Source organism: Salmo salar, chromosome ssa10 (assembly GCF_905237065.1).
Source record: "Salmo salar chromosome ssa10, Ssal_v3.1, whole genome shotgun sequence".
Lineage (NCBI taxonomy): Eukaryota > Metazoa > Chordata > Actinopteri > Salmoniformes > Salmonidae > Salmo > Salmo salar.
This window is the reverse complement of record NC_059451.1, coordinates 20,131,265-20,148,808: the sequence shown is the minus strand read 5'-3', so window position 1 is coordinate 20,148,808 and position 17,544 is coordinate 20,131,265. Positions and strand designations below refer to the sequence as shown.

Below are 17,544 nucleotides of genomic sequence, written 5' to 3'. Positions count from 1 at the left end.
TGGTGGGTTGTGAATTAGTAGGGCGAGTTAATCTTCCCTGCGCAGCACCGCGGCATCTCGGAGAGGATCATTATTCTCGGTGTGTTAAAGCAGTGTGTTGAGAGGCTCTCTGGTGCTGTCTGTCTACGGGAAACAGGTCCTAAGGATTTCTGGAGACTTCAACAAGGCTACACTATAATATAAGCTCATTTATAAGAGTGTAATAAGTCATGAAGTTTGCGTTAATTGCAATTAGTTTAATGTTTTGGCTGGTGACACATCTGTCTATACAATACATGTTCTATTGTTTTAACTCTGCATTTTGAGACCTGTTTTAGATGTGGACTAGTTTTAGTGGTAGATAGGTGTTAATGAAGTGTTGTTTGGAGCAGCGACAAGCCTGTCTGTGACCTCAAACGTGTTTCTAAGAATATAATTAATGTTGAAGCTACTTCAAAAACAAGAGTTGGCCTGATTGTTATTAATCTAAGGTTTCAGCATTAATGAGTTATACCTCTAACTTTCTGACTCTGCGAGGTCAATGTGAATTTACAGTACAAGGTAACATTATCCCCCAGGCTATAAATCCTGGCGCTCAAAACAGACAAACGGGATTATACAGTAACAATGCAGATGTGCCAAATTATGTCTCTCCCCCATAGGACGCCCCTCTCCTCGCCCCCCCCCCCAACGCCCACGGGGCCACCACATCCACCCCCCCCCCCCATTTCTCCCTTCGCTGATTTGAATAGCGGGACTCTGCAGAGAGTATCTGCGCTCTTTTGTTCAGTAGCACTTGGTTGCCGGGGAGGTGAGAATCGTTGTAGCTCTCCTCATCACGTTTCGTCTGTCTCTCTTCTCTTTGCGCAATAGGACGGACACCAGATACCCCGTTTTTTGTGTTTTGGACCTCTCCAAAACGCGATTCGTTCTTTTTTCCAACTCTTTCTACGGTTTTGGTGCGCTCGATGCCTCGCACTGCTGACTGTGGCTCGTGACTAGCAGAACACCTGCACGGAATCAGACCAACGTTACTCTGAGGCGGCATCGCTCTACATTCCTGAGGACTTGACAGAGACACCAGAGCGGCTCACGGTCACCTCCTCCTAAAAGGTGAGAACAATGTGTATTAGCCTATTCCAGTATATTACATTACGATTTGTCTTTTTGGCGTCGCTTAATATGAAGCTTGAGAAATCGGTATCTTGGGTATTCGTTATTAATAAGGAGTAGGCTATATTCTATCTTCACGAAGACAAAGCGAGGTATTTGTAAATAAACTACCACTTAAATAAATACAAATAGTCTATGCATGCGTTGAAGAGACTTCAGTATTTCGTTTTCCATGTGAGCATTGACATACTGTATCACTGTATAGTTTATTTCACTCTTGTTTCCAAACCTTTTATTTGATGCCTTTATTCTGTTCGAGTCTTGAATAACACATTTTGCATCTTGTATGAATTTCAGTTGTAATTTTATTCTGAAAAGTTTTTGCTATGTTTTTACGTGCTTTAACCCTTTTTTAACCTTGCTATAACATATGTAGAATCCTTGCTGATACTACAATTAGCTCCTCTTAGCTAAGAGGAAAAGTGCATGCTTGACATCTGGATGACATCTGAAGAATGATACTTGTTTGTCCTCTTATGATCTGATCTAACTGTTATCATGTGTGGTTCAGTAATCTTTCACTGCCTTGCGTGATATTGTGGTCTGCAAAGTAACAACCATCAACCCGGCAGGGGTGTGACAGAAAATGTGTTCGTGTGTTTAATGTGGGGGAATGTTTTAAAAGCCTATCGGCTCTGTTTTAAAGCCACTTATTTTTTTGGACGAAACAATTAGAAGGATATCGGCCTTGGCGAAACCAACATCATGAGCATCTGAGCAGCCTTGCTCCATTTCTCAGGAAGAGTAGAGATTATAGTCTTCTGACGGAGGGAGGATGTATTGCATATGCTGTGAATTCAACAAGCAGCGAGCCCTTTCAGTAAATCCTAAAGCAACGACAGCTAGCTAACCGAGAGAGGGAACTCTAGACGTTATCTTTGATGGCACTCTGTCAAACATGGCATGTGTTTTTATACTTTTTTATACATGGCATGTGTTTTTATCTGCTGTCTGAAAAACGAACAACTCCTGCTCACGCGAATGAAAGCGCACGGTCAAATGCTGGTGGAGTATGTTGCGTCAGTCTGCAATATATATGCCTTTGGATCGGACAATGATAGACGATGCTGCTGAACAGCGTACTGTACGTGTGTATGTGTATTTTCATGTTCAGATGAGCCCCAGCGAAATATAGCACGGATTCCAACCAGCACTTCGTGAAATGATCATCTTTCTCTTTTATCTCTCCGCTCCACTTCTTTCTGTGCATGCATGTGTGTGAGCTTGCCGATTCCACCTGGGTAGAAACTGTTTTGCCCATCCATGTGTGTGTGTTTGTGTGTGGCATTGCCAGTACTCTAAGACAGGCGGGCTGATGGATGGGAAAACTATAAAGGTAGGCTTGGCTCACACGGCTGATGCGTGGTGACATGGGGGAGATAAAAAAACAAAAAACGCCTCAACAGCTGCATGCTCATTATTTGAGCTTTTTTCCCTTCACATGGTTGAGCAGTCATATGTGTGTATGTGTGCATCTGGAAAAGCTGTCCCTCCTGTCACTGACCCGTGTTGGGGGACCATCAGGGTTCCGTAGCTGGCACCTGTGGAAACGGAACGCTCCCTAAACAAAGGTGATCAGTGCTAATCGTGTTAGTGGGAGAGGCCCCCCCCCCTCTCTCTTTCTCTATTAGCCTCTCGTTCCCTCTCCCTCCACCCTTCTCTCAGTCTTTCTCTCCAATGCTCTCTGTCTCTGTCTCTCCCCTCTCTCTGTCACCCCTCCCTTCTCTCTCTCTCAGTCTTTCTCTCTTTCTTCAGGTTCAAAGACGAGCTGGCTGACACCACTAAACTAATCTCAATAGAGGTCTTCTGTGGCACTGCCAATTTGGTTGCTGTTCCATTTTTCTTCTTTACACGAGGCACAGTAGAGGCACAATATCCCATCAGATAGTTAGTTGCACACTGCTCCCCAATGGCTGTTTTCCAATGATACTGTCAAGGGCCAAAAACAGCTCAGAAATGTTGTCATCACAAATGGCTGAGGAGAATTCAGAGTTTTTTCTGCTTTTGCATGGGTTGACTCGCAATGTCTTTCAATAATGTGCCTCCCTGCTCGGCTGCACACAGCTTAGCACCGACACTTGCAGGGAGCGACGTGAACGGCGATAATTCAATTTTGCACTTGAGTAGCATCCAAGCCAATGAAAGAAAGCATGGATTTTCGGAGGTTTCACTCATGTAGTAAATTAATATTCACTTAATTAAGCAGTCACTGTCTGTTGAATGAACAAAATCACTCCTGAAGTTTTTCAACAGAACTTGACAAACTGCAGGGTATCCAGATGTCTGCAGATGGTTCAGATGGCCAATAGTGACAGTATTCCTGCTGAAAGCAATACCCCTTTCATACATGCAGTGCAAAATGGGGGGGGGGTTATGTGCCTTCAGACACAGAGAGAGTCTAGTTTAAAGACGTAGACAGCCCTGATCAAATTAAACAGTGCAAACGCTCACAGCATTCTGTGTGAGTGCGTGCATATGAGTGAGTTATTGTGTATCTGTGTGAGAGAATGAGTGTGTCTGTGAGTGTGTTGTGTGCATATGTGCTTGTGTGTTAGTTAGTGCGCGTGTGCATGCACGTGTGATTGTAAGTGTGTGTCTGCACGCTCATGCATGTGTCTGCATGTGTATGAATCCCACTGACTGAGGTCTGCTTTGGCTTTTTGCCAGTCGCTCCCTCTTATTGCCAGAATCCCAGGGACATTTTATCACCTTAATGAACCTGGTGTTTCTGCTTTGATTGACAGCTCAGGAGAATCTCAGGCTGTTCTGAAGCCTCTGGCCTGGCAGAGCAGAGCAATACTGAGCTGTAGCAGGATGTAGGCTCTCATCTGGCATTAGCAATGCTTTGACGTAAGCCACATTGGCTAACCACAGTGCCGGGCTGCAGTCACAGATGTGCCATTGGCTAACCGCATGCAGACAAAGGCGAGCAGCAGCTCTCAGCAGAAACAGCTTTTGAATATTCATCGGTGGAACAGACCACGAATGCATAATTCAATGTGGGCATTTTGCCTATTAAACACCATAAATAATCAATGACATCTGGTAACAGTTTTTGTCAATTTTTTAATGGAGGGCACAAAGGGGCTACTTAGGAGTTGAATATCTTTTCCCCCCTTCTTTGTTGATCATTTTGTTTGGATGCATCCTTTGTTAGTAATATGGCTCAGGTGCCGAATGAAATGGTTTCTGTATTGTCCAGGTTGGAATTGAATAATGATTCAGACTCTGAAACCAATAAGGGAAGAATACTTGCTGTTTATTTCACCAATTTGCCAGTGGGTTCTTATCTGGAACATTTAATCCTCACACAGAGAGACTAACCTCCCCAGGGGCTCTGTAGTGTAGGAGGCTGCAGTTCTTTCGGCACTGGATAGCTCCAGGACCAATGCTGTCATTGTCACTGATGCTTCCTCAAGCACAGCAGAATCTGTTACTGCTAAATTAAACAAGAGTAGGTGCAAAGCAATAGAGAGAGAGAGAGAGAGATGCTATAAGGTTGGAACACAGAATGAAACCACTCCAGACTCTCTCTTCCTCTCCATCCCCCTCTCATCTGCTTCTTCGTTACTGAAGGACATGACGTGGTTGTGGATGGCACCGCGACAGATTGCTGGGCTCCCATCCCTGGTATGTCCTGCCATCTGACAGACCTTGATAAGCCTTTAAACAGAGAACACTTGTCAAGGTTACAGATGAGTGAAGCATTCTTTAATTTCTTCAGAACAACTAGTTCCCAGAGGAGCTGTATGTTTTGTGAGTGGGTTGAGTCGGGTTATGTTTTGATGTATGGGGAAAAACCTGGAGGTCTGAAACATATTTTTGAAGACTTAGAGAAGAAAAACAGAGAAATAAAACAGAGAGACACAGAAGGAGAAACATAAGCTCTTCAAGCCCCCATTACAGAAAATGATTCCTGAGGCTCTCTGCCTGCCACCGTCCCCCTGACTGCAGGTATTTATGAAGCCCAGAGTCTGTCGGATAGCTATAAGAAGCCCAACTCTTATCATATATCTGCCTTGTCTGAGTCTGGCGGGAGACCAACATGAATCGCGTCGGATTTCTGGAAGAATGGAAAGTAATGTAATTAATTTCATTCAAATCCCTCTCGGACCCCGGTTGTGGCGCCTCTGAATTTCTATTTGCGGCTTTGTGAATGCAATATGCCTGTTCACTATCGGCTATTGATATTAGTTATTAGTTTGCAGGCGACAATGAGATTTCTCCCCCTTGTGTAATTCAGAGATGCTCATTAACATGTTAAAAAGATACTGAAAGCTTTATGCGGCTTGCCTTAGTGAATAATTTCTCTTAAATGTGGTGGCTTCAAAACAGCAGTACGGGTGTTTTGTTCTGTATAGAACATTTCATTCAGTTTTCATATTTCCCAGACAAAAATACAAATATTTCTCTGTGTTCCTTCCTGAAGGCAAAAGCTCAGAACCTCAGGTACAGTATCTAGATTTTTGGTTCTAATACAATATGCACCATTGTTATTTTCTCATTTCCAAGATACACACTGAGATCAGGCTGATTCTCTATATTGTGCTACTCTGTTATAGTGCCCTGTGACAGTATTCTGACCTGTATTCAGGTGGATTTAGTGTTTTTCAGTAATTGGTGGATTTGCAGCAAGGGTCAAAACCGAAAGGATTTTCCAATCGTTTCATTCTGAACAGAACTATAATTTCTTTTGTTCAGTTCCATTGTTCTGACCAGAAAAATCAAGTTCTGAATCGGTTTGAATCCCAAAAACTTAACGGTTTATATCATCCCTTTGTGTTCCTTTTTTAACCTCTGAAATCATTTTTTGTACATTCAGGTCGACATTAAATTACTACACCAATCAATGCGGATAGAGCAGCTTGCTACGGAGCAGGCAAGCTATTTACATGCACTGGACAGAAGAGTGTAGGGCGTGAGATGCGACTGAAATTTTGCAGATGGGGAGAGAGCGAGAGAGGGTGGAGGAGGAGGCTTGAAGCGCTGAGCATCTTGTTGTGACATGTATTATCATTATTTAGGGGAGGCAGTTTTAGTAGCCTACTGGTTAGAGCATTGGGCCAGTAACCGAAAGGTTGCTAGATCATAATCCCAGAGTTGAAGGTAAAAATCTGTCGTTCTGCCCCTAAACAAAGCAGTTAACCCACTGTTCCTAGGCTGTCATTGTAAATAAGAATTTGTTCTTAACTGACTTGCTTAGTTAAATAAAAAAGTTATCTGAATTAGGCTGACAGAATTATACCTACGGAAGAGCGGCGTCTATGAAGGAACTTTGAATGTCTTTTAACTTCAGAAAGTTGACTTAACGTTGGACCAGCTAGATAGCTAACAAGCTTGTGTGTGCAGAGTTAAAATAAAAATGTCTTACCTTTCTGTAGTTGATAAATCCTATGTGAAACGTGATATCTATAGTATCTTTATATATCATTGAAAAGGTTAATCCCTTCTTCTCGATTTAAAATCTTTATCCCTCATTTCTGAATCACGCTGATAATGTCAGTAGGCTACTAGACTATGTTTTCGGAGGGGGAGGGTTCTACACACAGACACACACTGGCAAAGATTTCAGCTGGCAGGCAAGCAGACAATGGAATACGTTTTTGAGTGACAGAGTGAGGGCTTTGCATAGGCGCTTTGTTGCGTTTTTCGTGGGACCGGAAAAAATTCCCGGAACGTAAAATAACTTTATTAACCGGTTCTCATGCTTTTAAACAGTGTTGATCACTGTTTGTGGTTCTGATTCTGTTCCTGGAAAAATGTCATTCTTTCCCAGTTTTCTGTTCTGTTCCCTGAACCGATTCCAACCCCTGATTTGCAGGCTCTGTAGGGGAAGTTACCTGTCTGATATCAACAAAGCATCTCCTGTAGTGAGGGGATACTGGAATCTGCTGAGCTGAACAGAATGAGCTACAGCAGCTTAGGCAGGCCAAGGTTAAAGCCCACTTCCTCTGTTGCAGCTCCACACACACACACACACACACACACACACACACACACACACACACACACACACACACACACACACACACACACACACACACACACACACACACACACACACACACACACACACACACACACACAGTTCCAGGTGGTTAATGGCTGTCCTCTGAGGGGGCCAGGAGGGGCCTCCAGTCCTACTATGGTACTTCATCCACTCTATAACCTGGAGGGGGAAACTCAAACCAAAACTCCAGCCATTTGATTCAATGCTGAAGTCTCTCAATGTGATGATTTTATAGCAAGTCAAATGTCCCACCAATACACTTCGCAGTCACTCTGCAGTCATTAATGAGAATGTCAATGCCCCACTGGAGTGATTTTGCATGGAGGGAGTGGGACCCATTATTCTCCTTTAGATTTGTGAGATTCTCTGTTCAATTTACTTGGTTTTGGGAAAATTGCACTTTGAAAATGTAATTTCCTTTCACATTGCAACTGCTGTGTCTTGGCAACAAAGTACAAACAGGCACATATCAAAAGCCATTTGTTTGCTGCGTTGCCATTTCAAGAAAGAAACATCAGCAAGTCAGTAACCCAGAACAACATTGATGTTGACTTTTTATAGAGTAAAGAGACGAAATGTGTTTCATTTAGAGTTATTAGAGTTTGTGTCTATAAAACACACACACACACACACACACACACACACACACACACACACACACACACACACACACACACACACACACACACACACACACACACACACACACACACACACACACACACACACACACACACACACACACACACACACACACACTCACACATCAGGACATTCTGGTCCTGATAATGTAGGAAAACATGTACACACACACTGAGAAAAACACTGTTTCTTTGTGTTGTCTCAGTGATGCATTTGCAACATTTTAGGCTCCGGGTTGTTAAACAATTAGCTTTTAGCCGTGTTACACAGAATCTCTGCAGGCAACTTCTCCTAAGTGATTTGAATTGCTTTTCCATTTTGTTTGCCACATATACACTTAACTGGTGGGCTTGTAACCAATTCCCTTCTGTAATTAACTGTCATCCTACAGAATAAATAGAGGAGGAGCAATGCAGAAAGTAAGAGAGAGAGGCACTAAATACTTCAGTCCCAAGACGCGGCATGTTTCTGTTTGCAGTGATTTGCAAGGATAATGTTATTCTTGCAAGGGTAATCTGTTATCTAGCAGAGACTAGAAAGTTGGTGTGTGAGTGTGTGTCCGTATGTGTTTGGGTGTCTGTGTGAGTGTGTGTCCGTATGTGTTCGGGTATCTGTGTGAGTGTGTGCATACTTATGTGTCTGTATTTCACAAAAGTGTGTATGTCAGCATCAGAATAAATGTTGCCCCATGCCAACCCCTCCATGCCCCCACTCTCCCCACCCACAGACATTCCTCCCAGAGGGGTATCCCTGCGCCGCTCTCGGCCCCCCTACCCTCTGCCTGTATGTGTGTCCCAGTGAGCACGTCTCTCCCCTGGCAGGCCGTCTGTCTGGCATCATGGCCTTTGTCTCCTCAGCTGTAATTAACAGGCTTTAATGCCTTTCTGTATGTCTGCTGGAATCACCTCTGGTCAGCAGGGGCTGTCCAGGGGCCTTCTGATTAATCTGGCAGCTGCTCACATGCACGCACACGCGTGGGGGCTGCCCCGACGGCCCGCTCTCTGTTCAAATAGATTTGAGAGCTTTCCCAGTGATGGATGCCTCTTTTCTCTATACCACTATTAGCTGGGCTGTTAGTGCCTGGCTGCTGTCGCAAGAACCACTAGGGCTACAGAACCAGACCAGTAGGAGCATTAAAGCTGCTCAAATTGATCCAACCAGCTAGAGAACTGTCCAATCCTCTAATGAAAATATCAGACGAGAAAGGGTCTGGTATTGAATCCTCGGTCTGCTGCATCAAGTGTTGAAGGCTTAATGGCGTCAAAATGGCTCCTTGTTTTGTTTCTTTTGTCCCTTTTCCTTTAATGTGTCCAAGCCCCATCACCACTACCGCTCTCCCTCCCCCAGCCTTTCCTCCCTCCTCTATCCACAGGCTTAACCGCTGTTCCGTGAGCAGCAGGCGACTGGCGGAGCCCTAATTGGGCGTCAGCTTGCGTGACCTTCATTGTTTTGACAGAGGCTGATCAGACGCAGGCAGCGCTCCTCTCCCCAACACGCCTCTCCAGCGAGGACCCGAGGACAGCATGGAGGAGACCCATTAGCTGGCTGGCTTCTCTGGGCTTCTGTAGGGGTCAGGGTTGGGGCTATTACTGTGAGTCCACCGTTGTGGAGTGGTGTTTTGCGCTCGCCTCCATGGTCTTGAATGAAAAAGTGCTGCAGATCACTTTAGCGTGTCTGGTGTAAACACAGAGATAGGTTAAGATACTGTATTATTTGCCGTTGCTCAATTAGTATTCAGCCCCTTGCGTGCAGCCTTTTCTCAGAGGGGATGAAGAAATACACCGGCACTGTGGTCATAAAGGGTCCCCTGTGATTTATTAAGACAACATTGCTTCTGACCACAGTGGTTGGGGACGTGAACGACGTGTCGTTATGGAGCTGAGTGTGCAGATCTCTCTGCTGCTCTGCAGTGGCTTTAAGACACTAGAGTGGGCAGTTGCAGGATGCAGATTGTGCTTGTTTTCTCCAGACTCCAGCACTAGTCTCAGTACTTCATCATGGCTCTCTTGTCAGTCCAATCCAAATGATGAAACATGAGCTTCCTACCGTCACTATGTCTCAAAGACCCCTTAATTAGCATCTTCACAGCAACCAAAACACCAACCCAGCCCCCCTCCTCTCCTCCCTCTCTCCCTTCAGTTTTAATACCAGACATCTAGGTCAAAACAGCATTCAAAGTGCCGTTTAGTGTCGGTGCTCGATCCGTCGCAATCACAGGGTTTGATTACGCTATCCCGTATTCCTAATCAGGAAAGCAGGATCATTGTAGAATAGATGCTCGTCACATTGCCCGGCTGCAATCAAAGCATTGTCATGTGTTATATATTACACAGTCTTTAATTGGCTGCTCTCGTTTTATGATCGACCAGCGCCACGATGGCAGAAGCTGTCTTAATTAATGATGCTGTATAAATCTAGCCTGTTCCCAGAACTGTTTGTGCTGTTTTGCCAACTCCTATGGTCATTGTCACGCCAATGACCATAGGGGTTGGCAAGACAGCACGAACAGATCTGAGACCAGGCTAGCTCGTATCCAGTAGGAAGTGTAAATGTAGCTGGCCTGGTCACTCTGTCATATGGATGCATTGGACTGCCAGCTCCAGTTCCTATGGGATCTGGTCTTTACATTAGTGGGTAGATAAATGATGTGTTTGCTTTCCTGTGGCAGCGCAGTAATACTGAGAGGGCAGTAGGCCTGGGCTCTGGGGCTGCTTGGCTGTCTCTTATTCACCGCTCTGCTCGTCTGCTCCAACATGGGGTTGGGATGGGGGGAAGGACAGAGAACGGCTGGACTCTTGTGCCTCAACAAACTCCTTTGCACCAAGCACACGTGGCGAAAACTACTTGTCAATGTTTTTCCTAACAGCGTTAAACGATTGTGCAAATTAGTGTGGCAGCATGTATTCCAGATGTTTCTGTCCATCCTGCCCAATGGATTCCTGCCCAAGGAGGAGATGGATGGAGGGATGGTCCGCTTCGTCACGTTTTTGAGACTTCAAAACTTCTGAAGGGTTGGCGTTTATTCAGAGACAGTTTCTTCTTCTGTCCTTCTCCTTGCAACGCCAATCCTCCATCCATCCATCCCTCAATATTTCCATCCCTTCATCCTCCCATCCATTTCAATCAACCCTGCTTCCCATTTGCTAACTTCAAAAGCGTCACACCAACTCTCCCACTCTGCCAGAATGCGTTTTTTAAATGAAACAGTAAACATTGTTTGATGAGTTAGCTAATTGACTTCTCCAACACATAGACTGGCATAGCAAGGGGGCTGGGGAACAATAACTCCTTTATGTCTCATCCGGTGAACACTACGATCCACATAAGGGCTCCATCCTTTGATTAGTCCATAATGATACTGTATGTACATCGGAAATGGCACCCAATAGTGCATTATGTGCCCTGGTCAAAAGTAGTGCATTGGCCTATATAGGGTATTATGGATGATGGGATCTGGTCAAAAGTAGTGCTCTAGAGAATAAGGTGTCATCCAGAGTGTACTCTGTATAAGTGATAAGGTGAGGCCGTATGGGGAGGCAGGCTCCGTTATCCTCATTAATTATACAAAGCGTGTCCAACAGCCCCATTTATAAATAAATAACAGGTCTGTTATGAGCTCATAAAGCTAACATGAGACCCCTACTGTGTTTAGTTCTGTTGTTTCCCCTTTAGGTCACTCCCTTTAAAGGACATTTTAAATGTCTTTATTCTCCCTTTTGTTTATTCCATCCATTGTATTGACTGAGACTGCTAATTGAGCGGAACCTCAGAAGCTTTTGGACCCTAGCTTGTTGTAATAGTGTTTGGGAACTGTATGTTGGAGCAGATATTTAAAAAAAAATAACACATATTTGATCAATATGGTTTTGTATTGAATTCTTGTCTTTTCGAAATTAATTGTTTCTGAATCATTTTTGTACTCTCTTGGTGGGAGCTCCATGTTGAGGCACTATAGCATTTTTCAATTTAGTCGCTCTCCTGGCCACATTACCTGCTCCGTGGGCTAGCAAACCTCTCCTTTCTCTTCCAGTTTGTTGCCCATTCCCTCTTCCACTCCCTCCCTCCTCTCTTCCTCCCGCCAGACAGCCGCCTACACTGCAGTTGGTGGGACAGCAGTGGCAGGGGATGGGGAAAGGAAACATTATTAGGAATTAATTGGGCATGTGTGAGGCATCCATTAAAAGCAGGCTGGGCACACGCCGTGCAGGAACAGTTGGCTCCGGTGACAGGACTGCATCCATCAGAGCTGTACTAGCAGGATACTAGCAGGATGCTTCCATGGTTCCAGCACCAGCATCACACTCCCTCCCTCCGCACCCCACCATAGAGACACACCGAGGAGCGGAAGTTGAGTCAGGCTGCCTGAGGCTTTGATGGTCTGTTGGGACATTAGTAAAGTTTTTTCTTCATCTGAGCTCCCTGATAAACCGAAAAGCTGCAGGCGGCAGGTGTATGGAGAGATGGAGAGTAAACTAGACGAAACGAGACCGGGGAGTGCTAGCCCAGGTATAAGCGGGAGTTTGAGAGTCTTTACTCTTCTTTATATCATGGCTTCCTTTTTTAGTCACTTTCTCTCGCTGCTGGAGGAGAAAGCCATTACTCTTTCTCAGTCAATCCATCTGTTTATCAATACGTCTTTATAAGCACTGCATCAAGAGGGGTAGTCGATGAATTTCTGTATATATCGACTGGTTCCCCGTTAGTAACTCAAGGCCCCATGTGGAAGGGGCTGAGGTTAACACCACAAATCAAGCTAATTAATTGCACCAATTTAGTCATTAAGACTAAGTTGGAACAGAAAGCTGACACCTGTGAGGCTGCAGAGAAATCCAGGGAATTCACGGTTACATTCACTAGGCACCAAATGGAAGAAAATGGACTGAAACAGGAAGGGATTACCTGATCTTGTCCAATAAGAAAGCTTGCTTTTGTTTTCCGTTGCAAAACGTTATTCTACGGTGTCCACTAATGAATACGACCCAGGGGAGTAAAGTTGCATTCAATGTAGTTGGTTTCATCATAGATGATACACATGTGAGACGTCATGCATAGAATTTCACTATTACAGAGGCTGATCTACACAAACAAAAGTGTGTTAGGTGATGTTGTGTGCTGATGCTGTCTCTTTGAGCTCTCTCTCCAGTGATAACACATTCTGCTCCAGATTAGGGAAGATGTGCCAGGATGGAATACGATGGATGGGAGGGTGTGTGCGCTGTAGTATGTGGATGATTGGGGCTGAGGAGATGGGTGTGATGTAGGGGGTGCGGTGTGTGAGATAGGGCACCGTGGCCTCTGCCAGTGCTGTCTCTGGAGGTGTGTGGGGGTTTAGGGAGGACATGAAGGGGGAAAGAAAGAAACGGAGAGAGAGGGGTAGCACAGAGGGACAGAGGGTTGAGAGGGGAGAGAGGTGAGTTTGTTGACAGGCTCCGAGTGAGAGATTGAGAGACAGAGACAGAGAGAGTAAGAGACCTTCACAGCAGAGAGACAGACAGAGAGAGACCTTCACAGCAGAGAGACAGAGAGAGAGAGACCTTCACAGCAGAGACGGCAGCAGGGGCGGCAGGTAGCCTAGTGGTTAGAGAGTTGGACTAGTAACCGAAAGGTTGCAAGATTGAATCCCCGAGCTGACAAGGTAAAAATCTGTCATTCTGCCCCTGAACAAGGCAGTCAACCCACTGTTCTTAGGCCGTCACTGTAAATAAGAATTTGTTCTTAACTGACTTAGTTAAATAAAGGTAAAATAAAATAAAGAGAGAGCGAGCGAGACCGTCACAGCAGACAGAGAGCGAGTTCTGTTTCGGAGCACAATCAGTGATGCCTTAAGAGAGAAATGGGCCGGGCCTAGCCCTTCTGTCTCTAGATGCTGTTTGCAATCAGTCCTCCTGGTACCGATAGTTCGCAGGAAGCTGCCCTCCCTCCCAATCTGATGAGATAGGGCTGATAAAGATATGAAAGATGGCGCCCTTAACTCTCCCTCTCCTCCACTCTCTCTTCCTCACTGTCCTCGTGCGAGGAGGATAATTATAGGATGGAGGAGGTTATGTTGGCATGTCAACATGCTCTCTATGAGATTTAATGAGCCTCTCCTCTCTCATTTGTCACAGGCCTGTACATCTACTGTACTAGGACGCTTAACACTTGAAACCATCACCACTGTGTTTCCTGGGCACTTATTTGGAGTGTCACATAAAAAAGGCATTAGCACTCTAGGGCCAGGCCAGATTGATTAGAAACACAAAGAATGAAGGGTCCTTGTCATAATGTGGCCGGCAATCGCTCTTGTTTTTGGGGACATGTTGTACCATTAATATGAATGGGGGTGTCTGCCCGATCTTGCCTCTGTTGTTACTAATTGCAGCCTATTAATCAATTTATGCCAGCTGAGGACACAGTGGTTAAAAACACTTCCATCCGGCTGGCTGTGGCCTTGATACATGATCAATTGCTGGGATTACAGAGCTGCAGTGGTTTCAATAACACTCAAACACTCAAATACTATGGGGATGCCATGACAATGCAATCGTATGCAAATGAATTCATATTTCAACTAGATACAGTAAGTCATTGAGAACGAGAACTTTTTGGGATGATGACACGGCCAAATGGAATACATGAAAATATAGGTGTCACATTAAAAAAGGTAGAACTCTGAACTGCAGGAAAATAATCTGTTGATCACTTGTTTGTTCCATGTTTAGATTCTTACCTTATCAGGTAACATGGAGCTATATGAGTATCAATGTTTTGTGGAGCGTTAATATGTTTGCAGCCCAGAACTAAACTCATTTCTGGGGTCCTCGCTGTTTTGATCTTATAAAATGCCAAAATCATTCAGACAAATACATTTCCAAAGATATCGTTTGGAAGCACTGGCTCATGAATCCAAAATTCACTTACGGAGTGCAGTGGAATTTATCAAGCCCCTCTCTCTCTAGACACATTCTCAGGAATGAAGTAAAGTCTTTGAAATGTTATTACATTTACAGGCAGGCCTTACTGGCAAATGCTGTAATTTAGGTACAATACAGCAACAATGGAGACCAAATCATTCCTTTGCTTTAAATTCCTTGGCTGTTAAATCCAGTTTAATTCTACGCTGTGGTATTTCACTACAGACTAATAGGATCTTTACTGCCGATCCTCATTTTTCATGGTCCTCTGTTATACAGTATCATATTAATCCTTGCCTTTAGGCTTACAAAGGTGGAAGGAAAGAACTGCAGAGGAAATGAAGAAGTTAGGGTGTTGACCTATAACAGCAGTTCATCATTTAGATGAAATAACCATTCAACAATATTACATCATTATGATGCCCCTACTCCCTTTTGACATGAAATCCCATGTTATCTGCAGCATACAGTGCATTCGGAAAGTATACAGACCCCTTCCATTTTCCCAAATTTTGTTAAGTTACAGCCTTATTCAAAAAGTGGTTTCTATAAAGCATTTTCCTCATCAATCTACACACAATACCCCATAAGAACAAAGTGATAACAGGTTTTTAGACATTTTTGCAAATGTATGTAATTATAATTTTTTTAAATACCTTATTTACATAAGTATTCATGTCCTTTGCTGTGAGACTCGAAATTTAGCTTAGGTGCATCCTGTTTCCATTGATCATACTTGAGATGTTTCTATAACTTCATTGGAGTCCACCTGTGGTAAATTCAATTGATTGGACATGATTTGGAAAGATACACACCTGTCTATATAAGGTCCCACAGATGACAGTGCATGTCAGAGCAAAAACCAAGCCATGAGGTTGAAGGAATTGTACGTAGAGCTCGAGGCACAGATCTGGGGAAGGGTACCAAAAAATGTCTGCAGCATTGAAGGTCCCCAAGAACACAGTGGCCCCCATCATTCTTAAATGGAAGAAGTTTGGAACAACCAAGATCGTTCCGAGAGCTGGCCTCCCGGCCAAACTGAGCAATCAGGGGAGAGGGGCCTTGGTCAGGGAGGTGACTAAGAACCCGATGGTCACCCTGACAGAGCTCCTGAGTTCCTCTGTGGAGATAGGAGAACCTTCCAGAAGGACAACCATCTCTGCAGCACTCCACCAATCAGGCCTTTATGGTAGAGTGGCCAAATGGAAGCAACTCCACAGACAGCCCGCTTGAATTTTGCCAAAAGGCACCTAAAGGACTCTCAGACCATGAGAAACACGTCTGGAGGAAACCGGACACCATCCCTAAGGTGAAGCATGGTGGTGGCAGCATCATGCTGTGGGGATGTTTTTCAGTGGCAGGGACTGGGAGAGGGAAAAGATGAACGGAGCAAAGTAGAGAGAGTTCCTTGATGAAAACCTGCTCAGGACATCAGAGTGGGGTGAAGGTTCTCCTTCCAACAGGACAACAACCCTAAGCACACAGCAAAGACAACGCAGGAGTGGCTTCAGGACAAGTCTCTGAATGTCCTTGAGTTGCCCAGCCAGAGTCCAGACTTAAACCTGATCTGACAGCGCTTGAGAGGATCTGCAGAGAAGAATGGGAAAAACTCCAATACAGGTGTGCCAAGCTTGTAGCGTTATAACCAAGACTCCAGGCTGCAATCGCTGCCAAAGATGCTTCAACAAAGTACTGAGTAAAGGGTCTGAATACTTATGTAGTTTTTTTTTATTCTAAAAATCTGTTTTTGCTTTGTCATTATGGGATATTGTGTGTAGATTGATGAGGAAAACAAACAATTTAATACATTTTAGAATAAGTTTCTAACATAACAAAATGTGGAAAAAGTCAAGGGGTCTGAATTCTTTCCAAATGCATGTAAGGACGCAGAATATTAATTGCATGTACACAATTCCATTCCATGTTACCATCAAGTATGCCCACCAAAATCTTCCCATTTGAACACCTGGCTATGGTAGGAATATCAGTGAAACTTTAAGAGCTGTCAGAGTAGCTTCAGCAGAGCAATGGTTTCCAGATGAGCATCAGTCAGTCAGCCAGATCATATGACACTTTGCCTCCATCACGGCTCTGTGTGGTACAGACAGTAGCAGTCAGATCATTTAAAGCGTGCCAATTACTGGTAAAAACATGCTTGGGCGCCGCTGATCAAAGTGTTCTACGTCGGTGTCAGGAAGATGTGCTGCCTCTGTTCATTCGTCCAGGTGCAAACAGAGCTGCAGAATCAATGCAGATCCATCGTTTAGGCTAGTTATCCTGTAGAGTGTGTCTGTGTGGTGTGCATGCATCATGTGTGCAGCCTATACAGTATACATTTACCACAGACTGCACTATCATCTACCACGCACCTATCCCTCCCTGCATCGCCATAGAATATAGTAACCGTGTAGTGTCTAGTGTACCAGGTTTGTGTTCAGTATAAACCTATAGAGGATCCACTTTATCCCACCAGCACCTACAGTACCTCTCCCTGAGGCCACAGCAGGGCTGGCTAGATGATCAACATGCCGGAGATTGCATCAGTTTTGTCACTAATTATTTCATGCCATCGTTTGAACTGTCTGTTGAAATGCAATTACCCGGGAGCCTGTGTAGCTTACAAGATGGGGGTGGTAAAGGAGGGAGGAGAGAGCGAGGGAAGGAAAGAGGGATGAGGGAGAAAGGATGGGTAATACGGTACTGTGATATCTGGAGCATTACTCTGGGAGAGAAAGAGAGCAGAAAAAATGTCAGAAATCCCTGTTGACTCTATGGCTTCGTTTGCCACATTCAATGTCTCCCTTTTGTCAGAATGATACTATGGACATTGATGGTGTTAATGATACT

General features: G+C 44.5%; 1 protein-coding gene across 1 annotated transcript in view; it reads left to right on the top strand.

Annotated features, from left to right (window-relative positions):
• Positions 1 to 746: 746 nt before the first annotated feature.
• The window catches only part of LOC106613725 (neurocan core protein), a 194,445-nt gene continuing 177,647 nt past the window's right edge, over positions 747 to 17,544 (top strand). The window contains exon 1 of the mRNA XM_014216278.2: positions 747 to 1,092. The gene's annotated coding sequence lies outside the window, so the exon portion shown is untranslated. The remainder of the gene's footprint in view (positions 1,093 to 17,544) is intronic.